Here is a 26,432-nt window from a genome sequence, read left to right on the forward strand (position 1 = left end):
TGCCTTTCGTGTGACGAAGAAAACGATGTACAGTGAACAGCGACCAGCGATCAGTGAGCAGCGACCAGTTGTTTAGTTCTACCATGATGAAGGTACCTTTTCATTCTTGAATTCTTTATGTTCCTTTTGTTGCTTAACAAAATCATGGGGTTGTCATCCTTATCAGGAGTTTGGTTTTGATTTTTATTTTGAGATTGTGAATTTGATTTTGAAGAGAAACGAGTGTATAGTCTAAAATAAAGAGAAAGAGAGTACAGTAAGGAAACTGGGAATTTTGTATAGTTAAGTTGCACATTAAACCTTCCAATTAGGGGGGAAAACTTTGTCAATGACAAGCACATGACAATCCTCAGCTCTGAAACAAAGAGAGAGAGAGAGAGAGAGAGAGGAGAGAACCAAGTAAAAGTGGGAGGAGAAAAAATTGATTTCAGATTGTGGGCTACTTTTGGTACTCTGTTCTGCATTTTGAAAATTTCCACTCAAAGGGTATTAACTGAATTTGGTGGCTCTCTGTTACAACCCTTCTAGCTTTTAGTTTATCAGCCAACTGACATATACTGTGCGTAATGTTTCATGCTCCTAGAGAAAACCTCTTTAAAAGAGACCTTTAGAGAGAGAGAAATAGTAGCAGATCAGGAGCACGGTAGAGAGAGAAATAGGACAGTATTCTAGAGAGAGAGGAAAGGAAATTGGCATTTGAAGGAAGTGAAAAAAGGAAGAGTAATTAACTTCCAAAAAAATAAATAAAAAGGTAGAGTAATGACAAAGGTACTGCATTTATACCCACGCCTACATCAAAACAAGAGTGCTTGTTGATTAACCACCGCCTCTGCTAAAATATAGAGTACTTACTAGTATATACTCTTGTGTATATGTATAATTATATATATCTACACGAATATATACTCTACACAAGCTTGTCATTTGAACTATATTATTTATCCAGAAAGGTTCCCCATCAAACAATACCCCTATGAATTTCTTTGGTTATGAATAGGGCTCGCATCAAATTCAACACAACTTCTCCCTCTAAATGGTCATTGGAGTTGATAAAAATCCTTGCACTTATGAACTGGGGAATTTTTTTGCCCCTCATTATTCAGTTGGATTTGTTGACAACATGAAAAAACCAAAAGCTCTGCTCTCTCTCTATCCCTCTAAGGGATGGAAGGGCATAGGCCTTGGGCGTCCCTTCCAGTCAAGAATTTGGGCCTCACAGTCACTAGCCAATATGTTTTTCTCTCATGCCTGCCTTTGTTTATAATTTGATATTCCTATCAACATAACTTTATGTGGTAGACAAAATTAATTTGAATTAATGAGAATATTTGATTTTTAATTTTTAATATTGGATTAGTGATTATTTTTAGATTATAATGGAATCGGTGATATTTGAGAAAAAGTCTAACGAAAATGTCCAAATTACGTACACAAATAAATATAAATGACCAAAATATACACATTGCCTCACTCAAGCAGTGTTACTGTCGGTCCCTAATGTCCTAGTCATGTCACCTAACCTACCTTGCCTAATAATAAGTTTATCAATCGACCAGAACGCATGACTGCAGGATCCAAAATATCAGCTCTATTTGTTACCTGCAGTTCATGAGATTACGAAAATACTGAATTACTAACTTAGATGATAATTTAAGTTAACTGAAATTTTATTAGTGAAGTAACTATTTGTTGGTGGCATCTAAAGCATGGTTCATAGACACGGGCATAGATGAGTCTGCTGTGACTCAGCCGGTGAGGAAAACTATAATCTAAAGACACTCAAAATGTAGAAACCATAGCCTAAAATTATATCTGACCCTTCAACAAAGTAAGAAGTTCTGAAGATACAATCTCTATGCCAAAATTATGGGGACCAAATAAAACTTTGCTAATTATTGAATTCAAAACCTTATAAATGCTCACAATTGCCTGAACGTGTGACCAGAAAACTAAAAGTGTGTTTAATTAAAGGCAAAGATAAAGACCTTTATCCGTTCATCACTACTAAATCCATCAAGTTGATTGAGTAACTCTAACATTGTCCGTTGGACCTCTCTATCCCCACTGACTTCACTACATTGAAAGAAACAATTTACAATTAATTAGTCACATTATGATATAACTTCTCAAGTATTCAATCCAAAATCCATTACACCAAGATTCAGAAAATTGCCAAGGCAGATTAGAAAATTACACATAAAATAGAGATATTGCATACCTGTCAAACCACTTTGTTCCTATAGCATCAATTTCATCTATAAAAATAATGCAAGGAGATTTCTCCTTCGCAAGCTGAAAAGCATCACGAACAAGTTTTGCTCCATCCCCAATGAACATCTATGAGTAGTACAAGTATGATATACTACTTCAATTGTAAAAAATAAATCCTAATAAACACTTAAATAAATCAACCAAGAGATATTCTTTGTTATGGATGTCAAAAAAGTATAGGAAATTTATTTTTATAATTTTGAATAATGTTCTTGTCAATTTTGCCAACTGGAAAAGTGAGTTCCATATAACTACTCAAGTCATTTACACAAATGTCATCTCCTTAGTTTAAGACCAGATACACTTTAGCAGAATTTTTTATTTACGTGTCCAAACGTCTCTTAAGATCCAAACCAAAAGAGTAAATTTCCATTATACAAGCAACAAACAGAAACAAGAAACAATATATCTATTTCCTGATGTACCAAAAAAGATAAAAAGGGAAAGATCAAGTACTGGAATACTTGATGCAAATTCATCAAAAACAATCAAAATCCTAAAATAAAAAAAAACATATGTTTCGAAAACTGAATTAACAGGCTTTTCTGGAAGGGAAAACAAAAGTTATTATGTTCCAACCATAACTTAAAACTTCAAAGACAAGAAGAGGAGGACAAAAAAAAAAAAAAGGTTGGCCCACAACTAAGACTAATATGAATTGCATTTCTATCATTCTTAAAACCATGATTTAATTAAAGGAAGAAAGAGTTCAGTCAATAGATAAAATTGAAAAGCTGTCCTTCATACTTTGGCATGTCGTATAATCTTGAATCATGCAAGATTTGGGAATCAATTAAGGACAACTTTTAGATAGTCTAATTATTGCACGATCACAACAATTTATGTCGTTCTTGTGGATGGCCAGGGAAAATAGAGTAATTCACTTCTTTTCCTTCAATTTAAGTTATACAACTAATAAAAATCATACCAGTTCTTTTAAATAATATGAAAGAACAATGGACACATCTAGCCATATTTCCCATCAGAATATATTTTTTGGAATAGCTAAGTAAATGTTATACTAACATAATACATAAAGATAAAAAGTCACGTGAAAATCACAATTTCACTCGATTGCTTTCAACATTTCGCTCTCTAATTTGGGTTCTTCCTGACAGAGTTCCCATCTCTTGTTTTTAAAACTCCACACAAACTCGCCTAACTCAACTAGAAATTTGAACTATTTGGGATCAGTTAGAAGAAACACTTTTTTTCATTCTACTCTATTTAGCTCCATAACCAGAAAATTTCCAAGATATGTGTTTGAAAGGGTTCAGCAGAAGTTTCTATGCTAAACCCTAGTGCTTTGGACCACTTAAAAGACAAACCCCGAATATAGAAGGGGGTTGAGTTTCAAACCATAACATCAAAATCAAACTCAAATCAGATAACACATATAAATATTTAGCAATTATAAAGGATTCAGAAAGAAGAAAAAAAAATTAGTTAAAACCATTAATACTGACCACCATTATATCCATTTTAAATTTTAAATTCACATTGTCAGTTACAACCAATACACACCATAATATTGCTCGATAGCTATGAGTAGTATCAATTCACTCCGTTAGAAAATAATATCTATGTAAAATCAGCTATATCTGTATCCTCCTGCAAAAAGAGTTAGAATTTATCAATTTTTTACTATTATTTTTTACATGGAAATTGAATCCTTATTTGGAAGCGACATGAGATACCACTCAAGCTGAGTCGCTTGGATAGGGAAGGGTGGTAATAGAAGTGGAAAAAGTAAGTAATACAAAAAATAAAAAATAAAAAATGGTTCCTATTAGAAAGAATTCTGAAACTTAACAATTTGTTCAATTTTAAGATAACCAGACTATTTATGGGAATCTTCCATGCCCACATAGTCAGAAGGCCAAAGAAGAATGATTTTATTTGTTTTGGTAGCTTTTTTCATTCAAGCTGTATATTCAAGGCTCTTTGATGACTGTAGACTAAATCCTCAGCAGAACCTAATTGGTAATGTGTTTTACTGCCTGTCCCCAAGAATCATTTGTTCACATACAAGAATCATTTGTTCACATAAGCAGAACTACTAAATACATACTGGTGCAAGATAATATATCAAACCAATTAGAGTACTCTGCCACGGTGCAACATACCACCAACTCAGCATATCAGTTGATCCTTAGCATTAATCAACTACTGAACAAAGAAAAATCAAAACCTATAATAAAATAAAACTAAGGCACAGTTGAGAAACAGCTTAAAAGTCAGAGAGCTGAAGAAACTTAATTTACTTCATATAAATTATCATTAGATGAGTTATGAATTATGCCACTTGTGTGGCTTTGAAATCTTATTATCCTAACAACTAACTAGGATTATTTGTGTTGATGAATCTGAAATATATGTATATTTATATTTGTGGTATTGTTCATTAAAGATTGATACACTTTCAATCAAACCTCCTCCAGTTCGCCATCAATCGAAGCAAGTCTTAAGCCCTAAATGATAACACACGGCTCAGATTCCTTTGTTTGATCAGTAAGCAAATCGTAACTTTTTCTGTTCAATTCCTTCCTCTTGATTCCCTTTTCACACACACTCGCCAACACATACACACATATGTATATGTATCTGTGTGTATATATTGAACATATTGCAATTGTATTCTATTTCTTTTCGTCATTAATCTATGCTCCTCTGCTTTTGAAAAAAGAAAAAACATATATAAGTATTTGATGGTGGACTTGTTGGATCAGTTTATGAGCCTTTTAGGATTAGTCTCAACATGGAAATCCAAAAAATTTGATATCAAATGCTTATAAAAAATTTGAGATCAAGTTTGGATTTTGGTGGATTAGGGCCTTTAGATTTTATTTATTTAACGTCGCTAAATCATTTAAAATTAGATTACCAATACTATACTATAATTTCTTCAAATTTTAGCAATTTTTAAAAAATTAAATTAGATGGAGACCTCTTAGCCTGCTCTGGACACCAAAGTAGGCAATAGTTTAATCATTTCCTGCTGGACTGAGTGTGTAGCATATAGGTTTCATCATACCACTTATCTTAATTTGCTGCTCATCATTGTGGAATGTGGACCTCAGTTTTAAAGCAGATTAAATAAACAGTGCTCCATTGATATGGATTATTATTCTCTTAATGGATTTGTCAAAATGACTCAAAAACATGTGATCTTGGAGGCATACTTCGTTAAGCAGAAGAAAACAAAGTGTATAAGAAAAAGAAAAGTTAGAAAGGAGAACCTTAAAAAGCTTTCTTTTATCTCCTAGACTCCAAAGATAACAATGAGCAGCAAGTGTTCATTTGAATACGTTTATAAATCATAATCCAATGTAATAGATGGGTATTTTATATTAATTAGTATTTCTTTGTCATAATGGGTGATGTGTGAAAATCATTTTTTGGTCAGTTATTTAAATTCCAACCTTTGTTAACGATAACATTCTCTATATATTTAAATTACTTCTTCTAAGTTTGATCTAGTGTTATGTGTGTATATACATATACACATTACATACATATATATATACACACACATATTCTATTTCTTCATTCCATAGTCTTAAATCTTTAACTAGGAATTTAGGAGTTAAAATTCAAAGCCACCAACACATAGGTAGTCCAATTAGCTTTTATGTATAATTAATTATTATAAGTCAATTTAGATCAAGAATAATTCAAGATTGTTGCCTCTTTCTCAAATGGCATGTAGAGTATACCTCTGTGTAATGTGTCTTTAGGCATCTACGCACATGATAGGACTGATGCAAAAACTAGAAAACTCTATAAATGAGGCTTTTTTAATATATGTATTTAGTATTAATTTATCAAAAAAATGTATTTAGTATTAATTTATTATTCCAACATTCCCTTATACTTGTCTCCCTCATTTTCAAGACTTACACATATAAATTATATGTGTGAAAAATATTCAACACTCTGCTCTCTCTATTTAACTCTCAATTTTTTATTTTCAATTTATATTGTCCCATTTAACTCTCAATTCATCTCATAATCTCCTTCATCTTGCAAATATGTTTGTTGTACACATAGTGATACAATTATCTAGTAATCAATGGCATTGATTTTGTAGTTGTATTTTGATTTGAAAAAGGTCTGTAGTATGTGTTTAGGAAAAGTTTAATCTTGACACCGCCTATCCCTATTGAGGGAATTGGTAATGTTTCGCTGTAAATAGATCTCTAAATTACATTATATAATTATGATCTTTAATTGTTTTATATTTCATTATTTTTTGAACTTCATATTTAGTTTTTTTTTTTTTTTTTTTACTAATGAGTCAATTTTCGAAGCAGTTGGAGAACTGGACGAGAGACAAATTATATGCTATTATCGATTTGATGGGAAAATTGATAAAAATGAGAATGGGGAAATTACATACATCGGCGGTGTCACAGACCCTTTTATGATAACAACAATAACAACATATGAATCATTTATAAATGAGTTACAACAACGTTCATCTTCAAACATGAGTGGTAAAGTCATATATTATACCACCGAATCTAACAAGAATGAACTTTTGAGGATGACAGGAGAATCTGGATTTAGAGTGATGCTTGTAGTGAGTGGTCCCATGCTAAATGTATATATGGAAGATGCAGCGTCTGTAATTGCATCATGCACAATTCCTACTGATCATAGTGAGTTAAAAAAATAATTTATCTGGCGCTAAGTTTCCTGCGAGGGGAAGGCTAAAAATAGTATTGCTTATCTATGGGGCAAAAAATACGCCTTAGATGGGAAATCTATTCACAGCGTCTATAATACATCGTAAAAGAACTTAAGTTCATTTTTTTATTCTTTTCTGTATATATTTTTAAAGTAATTTTAGTAATTTAAGTTCAATTGCTTATTTACGGGGAAAAAAAAAAGGCCTTAAATGTAATATTTATCAACGAGCAACATTTATCCCGTGAAAAGTGTACAAATATGCCATAAATATATCTAAATATTTTCGACCTCTTTAATACACCGTAAAAAACATTTTCTACGAAGATTCTACTCAATCCTCGTGATTTCTTGTAGTGAAACATGATACATAACATACAAGCATACATGTTCAAGTACCTTAAATTATGTTAAACAAGATAAGCAATATCTAACATACATACACAAGTATTCGATATATGTAGAGTACTCATAGATCAAGTATACAAGCACAAGTATACTAAGCTAAACGAAATACACATAAGACAAATATACACGGCACAAGTATACTAAATGAAATTTAAACTTACGGAGCAAGTATATAAATTCAAGTATACTAAATAGGATTCAAATATCCAAAGCAAGCATCAATTCTAAAGTTACAAGTAATCCATGATTAACAACTTGAAATTAAATACGAAATCAAATAGTGAAAAGACTGGGACATGCGGTCGCTAGACCAAGCAAGTATTTTCGGGTAATTATGACCCACAAGGTACCACCTAGTGCACACTTATGACTTAGAGGACACTTGTCCATGTACTAGAGCCAAACCCTAGCCATCACATAAATTATGTCTTCACAAGTTTTCTAAAATCAATAAGTTCAAAACTTACACAAAATCAAATACAAGTTACCACATTCCATGCACAAGTAAGGTTGAGTCCACACAAATCATGTCCTAGAATTCAACTCTATATAGCATATGACATGTCATATCCTCAATATGCAATTTATACTCAAAGCAATAATATTTTACAACAATTGAACCAAATTGCCATCCTAAGTCACAAATACTAAATAAGCTACAATTTAGTAACTAACTTTCAAGGTAAACAATTGTAATATTCTAACAAGCTATATATCTACACAAGATATATTTAAACAAGTCATGTAAGACAATGATATCCTATATCATGCTAAGTCTAATTCCTTGATTTAAACATAGAAACAATTTTAAAGACATAGTTAAATCTATGGAACAAGTAGATAGAATTTAATTAACTAAAATAATTAAATTCTCTAGATTTCAAATCAATCCCAAATAATCTCAAATTAATATATGTTAAGGGACATAGCATAGTCTTCACATATATCATATCAAATATCGAATCAAGGGATTAAAACACTTAAAATAAAATTAATTAAACTCATTAATTAATTTTCTCTAGATTTTCAAATAACTCCAAATGTCCTCAATTTTACATAGGTTGAAGAATATACCAAGGCCTAATTAAATATCACATTACAAGTTGATTTCATGCTTATTACAACTATGTGAATTAATCTTTCACAAAAGATAAATATTAAATAAAATTTACATTTCTTATTCAAATGCTCCCAATTTAATATATGATATACATACCAAGGCCTAATTTACTAGCATGTCACAATTTAATTCTAAGGTACACACCTTCATGAGAATTAAATCTTAAATATAAAAAATAATTAAATTAAATTATAAAACTTGAACAAAGGCATGCTTAGAAGTTGTATATACTTATTTAATAATCAATACAACATTAATATAAACCTTAGACATCCCCTACCTCAATTTGAGATGAAAATCTCAAAAGCCACCAAAATGAAACCGCTCCGAATCCGACGATACTTTGGGGTTTTGTCGGGGACAACGCCGTGAACATTAAACCCCAAGGAGGACCTACCAAAATCCTAACTTGACCTCAAACCCAAACTCAAAATTTGGCCAAAAACGAGTTCTAATAAGGGGGAAAGATGCGCGTCGTCTAGATAAACACAAAACGCAAATGCCCTGTGACTTTATAACAAAGGGAAGGAGGTTTAATTGAGAGAAGAAGGGTGGCAGCCCCCTTGGGCTGCCATGGGAGCTGCTGGTCGTGCTTGAGGTGAGGAGAAGATAACTTTTGAATTTTATAACCCCCTATTTATAAGAAAACCCTAAAAGTGCCCCGAAAGAGCCCCGCCGGGTCCGGAAAAGTGAAATTTGAGCAGACGCACTCAAATAGCAAAACTCCGTGAATGAAAAAGATTCAAAAAAATAAAATATGAACAACAGAAAAAATGGCATCAAAAATCGAGTAGCGAGCAGAGAGATATACCCCGAATAAGTTCGGCGACAACTAGGGCAAGAAACCCTGAAACTGGAGAAAAACGACCAGAAGGAAATTCTAAGAGTACACGACTCAACGAAATGTGAAAATGAATCCCATACGAGGATCCAGGCTCTAAACGAGGCATTTTTGCAATAACTTTCATTAATTGCACAATAGCCCCTCCAAAAAGTGAAAACTGCACTAATGACCCAGAATGAAAATATCTTCTAAAAATATTTTCTTAAAAACCCCTAAAATAAAATATCTTCAAAAGATATTTATGAAAAATACCCCAAAAAAAGAAAAAGTTTCCAAATAACTTTGCATCCATGCCCCTATGGACATCGGGAGCAATCAGAGTACTTTTCTATAAAAGTAAGGATACGTATTTCGTAGAAACCACTCAAGATGAAGGTACGTGAAGTCAAAAACCAACTCCGAGCATGAAAAGTGAGGTTGTACCAAAAAGTGAAAAATGGCGAAAAGACAAAATAGGGAAAAGGACGAAAAGTGAATAGTGTCGAAAAACGAAAAATGTGAAAATGACTCGGTCCTTAAAGGAAGTTGTCAATCCAAAGGAAAGAGTCTCACAAACCATTTATGAGCACTCAAGATGACACTAAGTGACAAGATACCGAACTCAGAAAAGAAATTTCAACGAAAAAAATTAATCCGTAAAATTATGAGGAAAAAGGAAAAGAAGGAAATGACCGGGTCATTACAACTTCTACATAAGAGTCTTATGATACCCCTCGTTTCTAGAGCCACGGGTGATCAAGTCCTAGAACAGAATACAAGGGATATCAAACAATTAATATTTAAATAAGCATTTAAATACAAAAAGAATAATAAATAAATAATAAGCTAAATGGAACTAAATAATAAATCCTTACTTAATAATCCTCAAATAAAAATTAATTAAAAATCTCATAATAAAATCCTCCAATCCTCTGATACCAGTAATTATTTAAACTACAACTCAAAAATCTATAACGTGGACCCCTAATAATATCCTAACTGAAATAACTGAACTGATATAAATCCAGTAACTAAAACATGAAGAAGAGTACTACGTAAAGTCAGAAGAGTGAATGACTTTCTCTGCTCGGCACGAACAATCTCTAAGACTGGAACTGACGAACACCTAAAAAATAATGGTGGGTCAGGCCCACAAACAAGTTCTAATGTAATGACCCGAATTTTTCGGATAAATTTTTTCCGTTGTCTTTTCCCTTCTGAGTTTGGTTTCTTGTCGATTAGTGTCGTCTCGAGTGCTCTGGAGTGATTTCTGAGACTTTTTTTTGTGGATTGACAACTTCCTTTGAGGACCGAGTCAGTTCCGCACTTTTCGTTTTTCGACACTATTCACTTTTTGTCTTTTCCTTATTTTGTCTTTTTCCCTATTTCGTCTTTCCTCGTTTGTAACGCTGTTTGCGTAACCACACTTCTTGTGTTCAGAGTTGGTTTTGGACTTCGTGTATCTTCATTCTCAATGATTTCTATGAGATACGTATCTTTACTTTTGTGAGAAAGTACTCTGGTTGCTCCCGGTGCCCGCAAGGGCATAAATGCAAAGTTCTTTGGAAACTTTTTCTCTTCTTGGGGTGTTTTTCATAAATATCTTTTGAAGATATTTTATTTCAGGGGTATCTAAGAAAATATCTTTTGGAAGATATTTTCATTCTGGGGCAATTTCGTAGTTTTCACTTTTTGGAGGGGCCATTGTGCAATTAATGAAAGTTATTGCTCAATGCCTTGTTTTGAGCCTGGATCCTTGTATGAGATTCATTTTCACAATTCATCAAGTCGTAGACTCTTAGAATTTCCTCCGGGACGATGTTTTTCAGTTTCAGGGTATCTGGCCCCGGTTTGCGCCAAACTTGTTTTGGGCATAACTTTCTGCTCGGGACTTGGTTTTCAACTCTGTTTCTTCCGTTATTCATATTTTCTCATTTGGAATCCTTTTCATTCATAGAGTTTTGCCGTTTGAGCGCGTCTGCTTGAATTTCACTTTTCCGGACCCGGCGGGGCCCGTTCGAAACACTTTTTGAGTTTTCTATAAATAGGAGGTCTTAGAAAGAAAAATCAGATTTTTCTCTCTCTCTCCTCTCTCATGGCCGGTCTAAGCTCCATCCATGGCTGCCATCTTCTCTCTCCTCTTTTGGACTTCTTCCCTTCATTAAAAAGTGGTGATGCCTTTGTGTTTATTGTTCCCCTCGGCGAGGCCTACGATTCCAACCGATTGGAATCTCGTTTTGGCCATTTATTGAGTTCGAGTTTGAAGTCAAGTTGTGTTTTTGATAGGGCTTCCTTGGGATTCATGTTCGTGGTGTTGTCCCCGACAAAACCTAAGAGTTTCGTTGGATTCGGAGCCGATTTATTTTGGTGGGGATTTGAGATTTCATCTCAAATGGAGGTAGGAAATGTTTTAGGCTTTTGTGTGTGTTGTATTAAGTGTTTACCATGATTATACAACTTATATATGTGCCTAATATCAAATCTAGAAAGTTGGTAATTTTTAATTCTTTGTATAAGATTTAAAATTCATGATGATATATAACTTTGATTTGAATTGTGGCATGGTAGAAAATCTTGTTTTAATATGTTGGTTAACATATATTAATTTGGGATTAATTAAATAAGAATTGCTCTTTTTAATTAATATTTATCTTTTGTGAAAGGTTTAAGTTCATGGCCATACCTTGCATGGAATTGAGTTGTGTTATGCTTCTAAATTAAGTTTTGGGATGTTTGTTAACATACTTTAATTTGAGAGCATTTGGTTGAGTTTGGAAATCTAGAGACTTTAATTAAGTGAATTAATTAAAACCAATTTTGGTGGTTTCATGGGCCTAATTAAGCTTGTGTGTGAATATATGTAATGACCATGATATGTCTGTTAACATATAAAAAAATTGGGGCCAATTGGAAATGATTTAAAATCTAGAGAGTTTAATTATTTTGATGTAATTAAATTCTATCTTGTGTATCCATGGATCTAATCATGTTTTGGAAGTTGTTTCTATTTTAATAACATGGATTTGGACTTGTGATGTATTCACTATATTGTGTTATATGCATTGAAGAGCATTGTTGTTAAATTTATATTAATGAGAATATGTTTCTATATGAATATATTGTTGGCTTGTGATTTCGTAGCATTATGGATATGAAATGCTTATTATGCACAATTGAGAGTTATATTGCTAACTTGTTACTATGTAGTAGTAATATATATAAGTTATGAACTTATTTGGCTTATTTTGGAATCTTAGAACATTGTTGAGTTGAGATGGCTAGGGTTTGGCTCTAGTATGGGGACATGAGTCCTCTAAGTCATTGAGATAGTGCGCACTTAGGGTGGTCTTTCTTGCGGGTTAGTGCCCGGAATAACCATTGAGGTCTCGGCAGAATTCTGAGCATGATGTCCAAGTCTTCCACTAATTATTTTCGCATTCAATTCCAAGTTGACAATCATGTTTACCTTGTTAACTTGTGGTTTTGGCTATTGGCCATTTTGATGTTGTTAAGTACATCCATACTCAATTGCTATATTTAGTTTATTTCACACTTTTAGATTTCTAGTTGATAACCTAGAGAATCTATGTCTTAATGTGTGGTATTAGATATTCTAATTATGCTAAATTGTTATATTTAGTTGATGTTGCATTTTAGACTTCAAGTTGATAACCTTGAGAATCTATATGTTGTTGCTTTGTGTAAGCATGCTCCTATGTTGTTGCTTTGTGTAAGCATGGCCCTATGTTGCTAAAATTTCATGAATGAGGTGATTGATGCTAGAAATGATCTTAGGTAGCTAGGATGCTCCTTGAGTCTCATATTTGACATAGACATTAGGTGGAATGAACCACAATAATTAAATCATGCAAACTTGTAAAACGTAGGTCGATGCATGCTCATTTCCTTCGAGTAGCTTTATGTTACTCACCCCAACGATACTGGGGCATATTTCAGGTACAAGAATCTAAGTTGAGGTCTTCATTATGCTTGGATGGTTTGTGGACTTGGAGACTTCCATTTTTGTGAAGGTTGGCTTGGAATGCCAATTGTAGTCTTATATGTCAGCATGCGTACATTTGATTCCCTATAGGTAATGTGTACATGAGTACACCCTTTACAATGTATTTGACATGTATGAGATGAGGCCGGAGGCCAATGACATGTAAATTGTATCCTATGTAAATTTTGACTTCATGGAATATTATGAAAGTATTGTAAAATATTGAGTTTTTGTTTCACTATGTTTGCATTGGGTATGGGAATTCCATTTTGATTCTTCCATTAGCATTCATTCACCATGCATGAAGTGTGGCCAAGGGCCAAGTGGCATTTTGAAACCATCTCATGATTTTAAATTTGAAGTTTTCGTTCCAAACTTCATTTTTGGCATTTTGGCCGTTGGGGGGTCATATTTTGCATCGGCCATATTTTTGGGCCATGGACCATTGTAGCACATTTTACTAGGTAAGTTACGTTTGCATGCATGGTTATTTCCGGGCAAAGCTTCTTCTTTGGTGAAATGAGCCTTCTACGAACTCATTTTTCACTTTTGTTACATATTCTGACCTAAGGGTATTTTGAGAATTTCATTTAGGAAATTAATTCTGTTCTTCACATGGTTGATTAAAAAACATGATTTTAGGGGGGGTTTCTTTTTTGTGTTTTTCCAGAAAATGCCATCTTGGCATCAGAAATCGCATTCGAAATTCAGCTCTCAGTTTTTAAATTTAGTAGCTTTTTGGACCCTCTGGACCAGTTTTCTTGGGAGGGCATTTTGGGCATTTCACATTGCGCATTTTTTGATTTTCCTCTTTAGTCAAGTTGAAATCTCGATTTTGAGGGGGATTTCTTCTTTGAGTTTTTCCAGAAAATGTCATCTAGGGCCTCAAATTTCCATTTGCTGACAGGTTTTTGGGTCGCACCCTTACTGCCCCTTCACATCTAAACGGTTACAAGGGGTTTCGTAACTGGTTAGATGAGTGTGGGCAGCATTTTTGTCACTATTTTTGGCCTTCTAACCGGTTAGATAGGCCATCTAACAGGTTAGATGTTCATGGGTTGCCTCTTTTGGACCGTTTTGCCCCTTATTCTTCCGTTAGCCATATCTTCTTCATCCGGACTCCGAATCAAGTGATTCTTGAGTTTAAATTCATTAATTTTTTGTTGTCTTTCCAATGGTGTGCTCAGTGGCACCCACTTTTATGCTGGAAATGACAATTTTGCCCCTAGGTTTATTCTTGTTCGTTTTTGAAACGTTGCTTCCCCATTTGATTCCTTTGGGTTCCGTGACCTCGTTGAGGGTCATAATGGTGTCTTAGAGCCATGTTGTATCTCTAGAGACCATTATTTTTTCTTTTGCTTCCGCATTTCGGATCTGTTATCGGGTCATCTTTCGGTTCATCACTGACGCACCGGGTTAAAAAACTTGGGCCGTCACAAGTGGTATCAGAGTTCCTAGGTTCGAAAACCTTTGGACGACGGGTTTTGGGTGCATATCATGCTTTTATTGCCATGCTCTATCTGTTTATATGCTTTATGATAACATGTTTTGGTTGATAATATGTTTATGTGTTTACGTGCTACATGTTGTATGCCGTTTGTTTAATATTATTTTATTCTAATGTAAAGAGCATGACCTGTGACGTATGCTAGATTAGAATTGTATATGCATAATTGTGCTGCATACTTGGCATGACACGGGTTTGGTCATTGAGGCACGAGTTGAGGTTGATGGTGATTGTAGTCATAGTTTCGTGGTAGTATAGGTTGTTATTGACCTAGTATTGGTTTTGAGGTAGGTAGATGGTCACCTTTTGTTTAGGCTCTTGTGAGATGAGTCATTTGGCGTTACCGTAGTGGTGGATTTGTTGGTTTTGGGCCATTATGAGGTTATGGACCTTTTAGGACCCTTGGTTGATCAGGAAGATTCCTTTAGAACTTGCATTTTTTGTGGGCGGGTACGTTTGTGGATGGGTGCATGGCACTGTCATGCTACCGTACTGACTAGCTATAAGCGTAGTTCGGATGGAATCAATGATGGTTTTGTTTTGATAGGCGTTGTCCTTTGATTGGTGATGATGATGGTTGTTTTGGGGATCAGTCGTGGTGATTGATTTAGTTGTCATTGGTATGGCTGTAGTTGCCATTTTCTTTGAGGAGTTCTTGCATGATGACGCTTTTGGGATCAAGTCGATTGATTGATGTTTCGGGTAGTGAGAGTACTGCACTGTTAGTGTCACTTGTAGTGTCACCTTTAGATTCAGAGATGGATTGTTTGAGTCTAACCATTGTGGTAAGGGCTCACATTAGTTTGAGACAGGTTGTTGTCGCATTGGTTTTGGAGACACCTTATGACTAGGAATTGACCTTTCTTTTCTTAGACACTCTAGGACACGATGTCCATAAGGTTCATTATTGCATCATGTTGTCTTATGCAGTTTCGTTTACTACTATGTTAGTAGTATGATTTATGATGTTGTGATGCATGAGTAGGTGGAAGTGTGTCCACATTTGCCTTCTTGTTGCGTGGCATTAGCATGCCTTCTTTATATGCTTAGAGATGCCATGTTGTTATTGCGTTTTAGTAACATGCTTTTGTGCTTACGTGGAGACGTATTGCATGTACCTTTGATTTTTATCTATGTGAGTAAATTTTCTTTCTGGTAGTTGCATTTCTTGTCATATGCATGACTTCCAGGTTTGGTTTTCCCATTCGTTTCCCTCGGTCGCACGTAGTGTTTATGCGGGTTTCTACAAGGGTTTTGTGTTGGTTCATGTTAGGGACTTCACAAGGAGTGAGTTTCTTCTCTCCGTTATGTTATGCACTATTTTGGGGTTGGTTGGTTGGTCCATGAGGATCATCGTTGTTCTCTTGAGTCCTTGGTGAGGATTTGATGTATTTTGGTTGGCTTACTTCCATGTAGGGGGTGAAGTCTTTGACCTTGTTGTCTTTCATTTCAGAGACAGAGTCAAGGTGTTGTCCTTTTTAGGACTAGTGGTTCCCTTTCTTCATATCTTCCCTTGGGGAGTTTTTGCCATGGTTGTTAACGGAGTTGTGGTGCTCAGAGTGAGTTGATTGGTGTGAGATCATTTTTTGGGGACTTATGTCCATATCATTGAGGATTTGCAGATTCATGAGGTGAGCTCGATGCTCTTTTGAAAATGTCTTTTGGAGACTTGTTTTGGTTTTGGAGACCTGGATGTGGTTAACTTTTAGGAAAAATTTTGGAGGGTTGCTGTTGGATATGGCTTATTGTGGAGTTTCTCGTCCTAGTTATGACTAGGCATAGTTTTGAGGAATCGTAGTTCTGATGATTGGTTGTGGATCAAAGATTGAGGAATTTTGATTTAACTTGGTGTTTCCAAGTACGGTTTTGAGAGACTCATTTGTGACCTTGGTTGTTGGCATTTTGATGTATGTGCCACTTGGTGGATTTGTATTTTGAGGATTTAGTTATCTGTGATAGGGATGTGGATCTGATGTTTGATTATGGTGATTGGTCTTATAGTTGATCAGTTTCAGGGAGAAATGTAGGCTTTTCGATGAAATGCCTTATGGTGAGGTTCGTTTTGATCTCTGGAAGTTTTGATTTGCTTCTCAAGCTCTGGATTCTCGATTGATGTTGTTGGTAGTAGCATTTTGAGACATTGGAGTTGTTGGTTTTGTTGTGTTGAGGATTTGGGGCCTTAAGCATAATGGTGCCTGTGACATTGTTGTCAAAGTTTGGGATTGGCCGAGATGGTCCGGCCGGACATCTTTGGACCATATCTCAACTCTCACAAAATGTTGGTCTCCGTAGTGCTTTTGGCAATGATCATTTTTGACATTGATGTCATTTGTATCGAGAGGTTTCTTGGGTAGACCTAATGGGGGGCAGGTTATGAATTAGTGCCTTATACTGTCATGCTACCGTATAAGGTTGTGTGTTGTGGGCGAGTACTAGTTGCCGTCGATGCTACCTTACTGACGAGTAAGTATGGGCGGGCACTAGGTACTGTCGTTGCTACCACACATTTGAGTAAGTCGTAGGCGGGTTTTGGTCACTATTCGTAATGCCACGTTGTGTTTGTTCTGTACCCTGATTTAATATGTGGTTATCTTGGAGTTCTTTTGGTGGTTATTTTTGGATCGGTTTGATGGTTCATCAGGAGGAATGCTTTCAGTTGTTGTCCTCCATTCCCTTGTATGACCTTGGGTTCAGTGGGTGAGTTCTGACTTGTCGTGTGGCCATGTGGTCATTTTGCCTTCGAGAGGTTGTCTTGTCATGAGCACGTGGGTGCAAATGACACTGGTTTGTGTGTTCCTTTCAGCTTTGAGGTCGCTGGTGTGGCGTGTTATGTGGGGTACTCGGAGATGTACTCCGTAGTTATCCTGGTTTCGCCTTTTTGTTTTGTTGGGGTTGGATTTCGGGGACGAAATCCCTTTAAGGTGGGAAGGTTGTAATAACCCGGATTTTTCGGATAAATTTTTTTCCGTTGTCTTTTCCCTTCTGAGTTTGGTTTCTTGTCGATTAGTGTCGTCTCGAGTGCTCTGGAGTGATTTTTGAGACTCTTTTCTGTGGATAGACAACTTTCTTTGAGGATCGAGTCAGTTCCGCACTTTTCGTTTTTTGACACTATTCACTTTTTGTCTTTTCCCTATTTTGTCTTTTTCCCTATTTCGTCTTTTCCTTGTTTGTCACTCTGTTTGCGTAACCACACTTCTTGTGTTCGGAGTTGGTTTTTGACTTCGCGTATCTTCATTCTCAATGATTTCTATGAGATACGTATCTTTACTTTCATAAAAAAGTACTCTGGTTACTCTCGGTGCTCGTAGGGGCATAAATGCAAAGTTCTTTGGAAACTTTTTCTCTTCTTGGGGTGTTTTTCATAAATATCTTTTGAAGATATTTTATTTCAGGGGTATCTAAGAAAATATCTTTTGGAAGATATTTTCATTCTGGGGCAGTTTCACAATTTTCACTTTTTGGAGGGGCCATTGTGCAATTAATGAAAGTTATTGCTCAATGCCTTGTTTTGAGCCTGGATCCTCATATGGGATTCATTTTCAAATTTCGTCGAGTCGTGGACTCTTAGAATTTCCTCCTGGACGATATTTTCCAGTTTCAGGGTTTCGGGCCCCAATTTGCGCCAAACTTGTTTTGGGCATAACTTTCTGCTCGGGACTCAGTTTTCAATGCTGTTTCTTCCGTTGTTCATATTTTCTTATTTGGAATCTTTTTTGTTCAAGGAGTTTTTTCGTTTGAGCGCGTCTTCTAGAATTTCACTTTTCCGGACCCGGCGGGGCCCGTTCCGGACACTTTTTGAGTTTTCTATAAATAGGAGGTCTTAGAAAGAAAAATCAGATTTCTCTCTCTCTCCTCTCTCATGGCCGGTCCAAGCTCCATCCACGGCTGCCATCTTTTCTCTCCTCTTTTGGACTTCTTCCCTTCATTAAAAAGTGGTGATGCCTTTGTGTTTATTGTTCCCCTCGGCGAGGCCTAAGATTCCAACCGATTGGAATCTCGTTTTGGCCATTTCTTGAGTTCGGATTTGAAGTCAAGTTGTGTTTTTGATGGGGCTTCCTTGGGATTCATGTTCGTGGTGTCGTCCCCAACAAAACCTAGGAGTTTTGTCAGATTCGGAGCCGATTTATTTTGGTGGGGATTTGAGATTTCATCTTAAATGGAGGTAGGGAATGTTTTAGGCTTTTGTGTGCATTGTATTGAGTGTTTACCATGATTATACAACTTATATATGTGCCTACTATCAAATCTAGAAAGTTGGTAATTTTTAATTCTTTGTATAAGATTTAAAATTCATGATGATATATAACTTTGATTTGAATTGTGGCATGGTAGAAAATCTTATTTTAATATGTTGGTTAACATATATTAATTTGGGATTAATTAAATAATAATTGTTCTTTTTAATTAATATTTATCTTTTGTGAAAGATTTAAGTTCATGGCTATACCTTGCATGGAATTGAGTTGTGTTATGCTTCTAAATTAAGTTTTGGCATGTTTGTTAACATACTTTAATTTGAGAGCATTTGGTTGAGTTTGAAAATCTAGAGACTTTAATTAAGGGAATTAATTAAAATCAATTTTGGTGGTTTCATGGGCCTAATTAAGCTTGTGTGTGAATATATGTAATGACCATGATATGTCTATTAACATTTATTAAATTGGGGCCAATTGAAAATGATTTGAAATCTAGAGAGTTTAATTATTTTGATGTAATTAAATTCTATCTTGTGTATCCATGGATCTAATCATGTTTTGGAAATTGTTTCTATTTTAAGAACATGGATTTAGACTTGTGATGTATTCACTAGATTGTGTTATATGCATTGAAGAGCATTGTTGTTAAATTTATATTCATGAGAATATGTTTCTATATGAATGTATTGTTGGCTTGTGATTTCGTAGCATTATGGATATGAAATGCTTATTATGCACAATTGAGAGTTATATTGCTAATTTGTTACTATGTAGTAGTAATATATATAAGTTATGAACTTATTTGGCTTATTTTGGAATCTTGGAACATTGTTGAGTTGAGATGGCTAGGGTTTGGCTCTAGTACGGGGACGTGAGTCCTCTAAGTCGTTGAGATAGTGCGCACTTAGGGTGGTCTTCCTTGCGGGTTAGTGCCCGGAATAACCATTGAGGTCTTGGCAGAATTCCGAGCGTGATGTCCAAGTCTTCCACTAATTGTTTTCGCATTCAATTCCAAGTTGACAATCATGTTTACCTTGTTAACTTGTGGTTTTGGCTATTGGCCATTTTGATGTTGTTAAGTACATCCATACTAAATTGCTATATTTAGTTTATTTCACACTTTTAGATTTCTAGTTGATAACCTAGAGAATCTATGTCTTGATGTGTGGTATTAGATATTCTAATTATGCTAAATTGTTATATTTAGTTGATGTTACATTTTAGACTTCAAGTTGATAACCTTGAAAATCTATATGTTGTTGCTTTGTGTAAGCATGCTCCTATGTTGTTGCTTTGTTTAAGCATGACCTTATGTTGCTAAAATTGCACGAATAAGGTGATTAATGCTAGAAATGATCTTAGGTAGCTAGGATGCTCCTTGAGTCCCACCTTTGACATAGACATTAGGTGGAATGAACCACAATAAGTAAATCATGCAAACTTGTAAAATGTAGGTCGATGCATGCTCATTTCCTACGAGTAGCTTTATGTTACTCACCCCAACGATACTGGGGCATATTTCGGGTACAAGAATCAAAGTTGAGGTTTTCATTATGCTTGGATGGTTTGTGGACTTGGAGACTTCCATTTTTGTGAAGGTTGGCTTGGAATGCCAATTGTAGTCTTATATGTCAGCATGCATACATTTCCTTCCCTATAGGTAATGTGTACATGAGTACACTCTTTACAATGTATTTGACATGTATGAGATGAGGCCGGAGGCCAATGACATGTAAATTGTATCCTATGTAAATTTTGACTTCATGGAATATTATGAAAGTATTGTAAAATATTGAGTTTTTGGTTCACCATGTTTGCATTGGGTATGGGAATTCCATTTTGATTCTTCCATTAGCATTCATTCACCATGCATGAAGTGTGGCCAAGGGCCAAGTGGCATTTTGAAACCATCTCATGATTTTAATTCCAAGTTTTCGTTCCAAACTTCATTTTTGGCATTTTGGCCATTGGGGGGGTCATATTTTGCATCGGCCATATTTTTGGGCCATGGACCATTGTAGCATATCTTACTAGGTAAGTTACATTTTCATGCATGGTCGTTTCCGGGCGAAGCTTCTTCTTTGGTGAAATGAGCCTCCTACGGACTCATTTTTCACTTTTGTTACATATTCTGACCTAAGGGTATTTTGAGAATTTCATTTGGGAAATTAATTCTATTCTTCACATGGTTGATTAAAAAACATGATTTTAGGGGGGATTTCTTTTTTGTGTTTTTCCAGAAAATGCCATCTTGGCATCGGAAATCGCATTCGAAATTCAGCTCTCAGTTTTTAAATTTAGCAGCTTTTTGGACCATCTGGACCAGTTTTCTTGGGAGGGCATTTTGGGCATTTCACATTGCATATTTTTTGATTTTCCTCTTGATTCATGTAGAAATCTCGATTTTGAGGGGGATTTCTTCTTTGAGTTTTTCCAGAAAATGTCATCTAGGGCCTCAAATTTCCATTTGCTGACAGGTTTTTGGGTCGCACCCTTACTGCCCCTTCACATCTAAACGGTTACGAGGGGTTTCGTAACCGTTTGGATGAGTGTGGGCAGCGTTTTTGTCACTGTTTTTGGCCTTCTAACCGATTAGATAGGCCATCTAACCGGTTAGATGTTCATTGGTTGCCTCTTTTGGACCGTTTTGCCCCTTATTCTTCCGTTAGCTATATCTTCTTCATCCGGACTCCAAATCAAGTGATTCTTGAGTCTAAATTTATTAATTTTTTGTTGTCTTTCCAATGGTGTGCTCAGTGGCACCCACTTTTATGCTGGAAATGACAATTTTGCCCCTAGGTTTATTCTTGTTCGTTTTTGAAACGTTGCTTCCCCATTTGATTCCTTTGGGTTCCGTGACCTCGTTGAGGGTCATAATGGTGTCTTAGAGCCATGTTGTATCTCTAGAGACCGTTGTTTTGTCTTTTGCTTCGGCATTTCGGATCCATTATCGGGTCATCTTTCGATTCATCACTGACGCACTGGGTTGAAAAACTTAGGCCGCCACATCTAATCTATTGCATCCCAAATAGAGACTCGATACACATATACATCCTAATTAATTCAACAATAACTAAAATAGTCCGTATATAGATATATACATACTAAAGGAACCTCACTAGACTATAAAGTTGCCTCAACCTGAATAGTAGGCAACATGCAAAACGCACATATAGTGGGCATGAGTACCTAGACCTACCAGGGCACACAACTATATTATATCTAGCTACACATCCCTGGCAATATATGCACCCTAACCACTGATCTTGAGAATCAAGCTCATATCATGGCATAATTATATATATATAATCCGTCATATCCAACCATCAAAATAAACTATCCAAATATTATTTTAATAATATGTCATCCAACTGTTCCGTTGACCTGACAGGAAAATAAGTAAGACTTAACTTTATTAGTTAATCCATTCCCTTATATGCCCCTATCCCATAATGGTGCATTAATTTACAATATAACCACATAAAGGTTTCCATATCCATATAAAGATGCAAACAACATCTATATCTAATAATCCACATAAACATGATATAAATTATACATACATCCTTTACATTTAATTGAGCAAAAAAAACAATTCTAAATATTATGCATTTAATTTACCTCATAAGAAATTAACATGCTTCTCAATTAATTACACTCATCCACAATCTGATTAAATTCATTTAAACCCAAATAATTGATTTAAATAATTTAACCCAACCCTATTTAATTAATTTAACCTTTTAAATTAAATTTCATACTTAGCATGAGTACTTTAAATCATGCAACACAATTCTTAATGAATCTATTTAAATTAAATAAATATTAATACAAATCCATCAATAAAAAAAAACAAACAAATATTAATTCAATTTAATCATTATATCAATCATTGCTTACTTTAGAAAAAAAAAAAAAAAAAAAAAAAAAAAAAACCAAAATCATGATAACTGAATTTACAATGCAAAAACTGATTCACACCAAATTCTATCTTGCTTCGTTCGGCGTGCTTTCTTTAAGGAAAAAAAACCAATTCTGACTTCACATGCACAAACTGATTTATGCCAATTTCTAATTCGCCTCGTTCGGCGTGCCTACCTTAGGAAGAAACATCAATTTTAATTTCTCTCACACACACACACATAAACTGATACATGCAACTAAAATTTAAACACTGTATAAACACATTTGATCATCATAACCCCAATATAAACCAATTTGTTAAGTATAAAAATTCATTACAAACTCATTATTAAAACACATGACCTAAAATTCCCAAATCAATCTATATAATTAGATCCACTTAATTTATTTAAAGAACCTAGAATTAATCTAGCATGCATAGGGTATGAATCAAAGGAGAAGAGAAGAATTAAAACTTGCCTTAAAAGATTTGATAAAAGCCCTAACCTCCTTCTTCCTCTTTCTCTTCATTCTTCTTCCTTCTTTCTCTCTCTAAAATATATTACGTGATTTGTTTTCTAATCCCTTTTACAACCCTATTGTTATATATTCATAGGCAAACAAAATAACCCTAATAATTTTCCCAATCCAAGTATAATTAAAAGAAAAAGAAAAAGAAAATATAAAAGTTAACTAAATATAAAATATTTAAAAGATAACTAAAATATGTTACAATAATATTAACTAAAAAATTACTTTCCTTATATATATATATATATATATATATATATATATATATATATATATACACATATATACAACTATCCATGGTAACTATCTCTATTCATTTACCCTCCTATCCAAGTAGTCCATGGGACCTAATTAGTTGATCCATTACTATTATCCATATCTAATTATTTTAAAAATAAAAATATATAAAAATAAAAATAAAACAATTAAATTCCTAAATAAACACACATCATCACCAACAATTTAATTCAAACAAATAAATCGAATACACATAATTTTAGCACACAATTTAATTTAAACAAATAATTCAATTAACACATAAACAATTAAATCAATTAAACAAGTAAATAATTAGTCAAGAAATCAAATAAATAATTAAAAATGCAATTAAAACAATTAACTAAATATCGAGACTATCCTTTTAAAATTAGGGGTATTATATTCTTCCCCCTAACAAAAGGAATTCTGTCCTCGGAATTCGCCCTTACCTTCTTCTACTATTTCTGGAAACTGTGAGCGAATGACCTCCTCTCGTTCCCAAGTAGACTCAGCCTTATTATGGTGACTCAATTAGACACGTACTAACGATATAATCTTATTGTGAAGAACATGATCCTTACGGTCTATAATACGACACGGTGACTCCACTTATGTTGGATCCGGTTGCAACTCAATCTCACCAACATCTATATGCTGATAACAATCCTCATCTTGCAAAAATTTTCGCAACATGGAAACATGAAAAACATTGTGGACTTGTTGCAAGTGGTCCGGAAGTGCTAACCGATAAGCTACAGCTCCAACCCGATCCGTAATCATGAAAGGACCATCAAAATGCTGTGACAACTTCCTTTTCTTCCCAAAGCACATTACTTCCTTCATGGGAGACACTTTGAGTAGAACCTGATCTCCAACCTGAAACTCCAATGCACGAGTATGACGATCTCCATAACTCTTCTGCCTACTGGCAATGCGCATACAATCCCTAATAAGAGCAATCTTCTCAGAGGTGTCCTTAATGAACTCAGGACCCAAAATTCTACTCTCTCCAACCTCTATTCAACAAACAGGAGATCTACATGGTTGCCATATAATGCCTTAAACGGTGCCATACCAATAGTCTTCTGAAAGCTATTGTTACATGCGAACTCCACAAGTGGCAAATACTCGTTCCAGTGGCCCTTAAAGTCAAGGGCACAAGAATGAAACATATCCTCCATTATCTGATTAACCTTCTTGGTTTGTCCATCAGTCTGAGGATGATAAGCAGTGCTAAGATGCAACTCTGTACCCAAAGCCTACTGAAAACTCTTCCAAAATCCTGACACAAAGCTCGAATCCCTATCCGATATAATAGATAATGGTAGGCCGTGTAATTTCACAATCTCTGTAATATAAAGTCGCGCCAACTGTTCTGAAGTGTAATCAATGTGAATAGGTAAGAAATGAGCTGATTTGGTCAACCTATCAATGATAACCCAAATGGAATTGTGATTCTTAAACGAATTAGGCAATCCCTCCACAAAATCCATAAAAATACTCTCCCACTTCCACTCCCGTATAGGTAGTGGGTGTAGAGAACCTGGCGGTCTCTGCTGATCGATCTTGACCATCTGGTAAGTACTACACTTAGAGACAAAAATAGTAATGTCCTTCTTCATACCTGCCCACCAAAACTGCCGTTTCATATCCTGATACACCTTGTCTCCTCCTGGATGAACAGAAAACTTAGACTGGTGAGTCTCAGTCATCACATCCTTCCTCAGATCATCAGCAAAAGGTATTACTAAATGCCCTTTATACCTCAAGCCTCCATTAGTCCCCACATGATAAAATGAAACCTCCTCAGAAGCTATCTCTACAACCTTATCAATGAACGATTGATCTGTGAGCTGTGCCTTCAGTACCTTGTGAATGATCGAAGGTGTAACTACCATACAAGCCATAAAAGCATCGGACAACTCATCAACTGTCTTCAAAGTATCCCACTCCGTAGCGAATAATGCAGAAAGGCTAGTATAAGGTCGGCTACTGAGCGCATCTGCCACTATATTCGCTTTCCTTGGATGGTACTGTATAGAGAAATGATAATCTTTCACAAACTTTAACCATCGGCGCTGTCTCATATTCAGCTCTCGCTGAGTGAACAAATACTGCAGACTCTTATGATCACTAAATAATCTGAAAGACTCTCCCAATAGATAATGCCTCCAAAGATGTAAGGCAAAGACCATAACTGCCAACTCCAAATCATGTGTTGGGTAATTAAGCTCATGAGGCTTAAGCTTACGAGATCCATACGAAATTAGTCTCTCCTCCTGCATCAAAACACACCTAAGACCTTACAAAGAAGCATATGTATAGACAAGATACTCGATCCCGCTCTGTGACGTAGACAGAACCGATGCAGAAGTCAACTTGCTCTTTAGCTTATCAAAAGCTTTCTGAAAGTGTTCATTCCATACAAACCGTACACCCTTCTTAGTCAAATGAATGAGTGGTCCCGCTATCTTCGAGAACCCCTAGATAAACCTACGGTCGTATCCTGCCAATCCTAGGAAAATTAAAATCTTTATAAGTGAAGTAGGTTGTCCCCACTCTACCACTGCTGAGACCTTGGCTAGATCTACCGCTATCCCCTTCTCTGACACTACATGACCCAGAAACTTCACTTCTCGTTGCCAAAATTCACACTTCTCGAATTTGGTATATAACTGGTGTTCATGAAGCGTCTGCAACACTGTGCGAAGATGTCTAGCATG

The sequence above is a fragment of the Cornus florida genome, unplaced genomic scaffold (assembly GCF_030987335.1).
Source record: "Cornus florida cultivar Cherokee Brave unplaced genomic scaffold, ASM3098733v1 CherokeeBrave_3.0.0_Hap2_Chr04, whole genome shotgun sequence".
In the NCBI taxonomy this organism is placed as follows: domain Eukaryota; kingdom Viridiplantae; phylum Streptophyta; class Magnoliopsida; order Cornales; family Cornaceae; genus Cornus; species Cornus florida.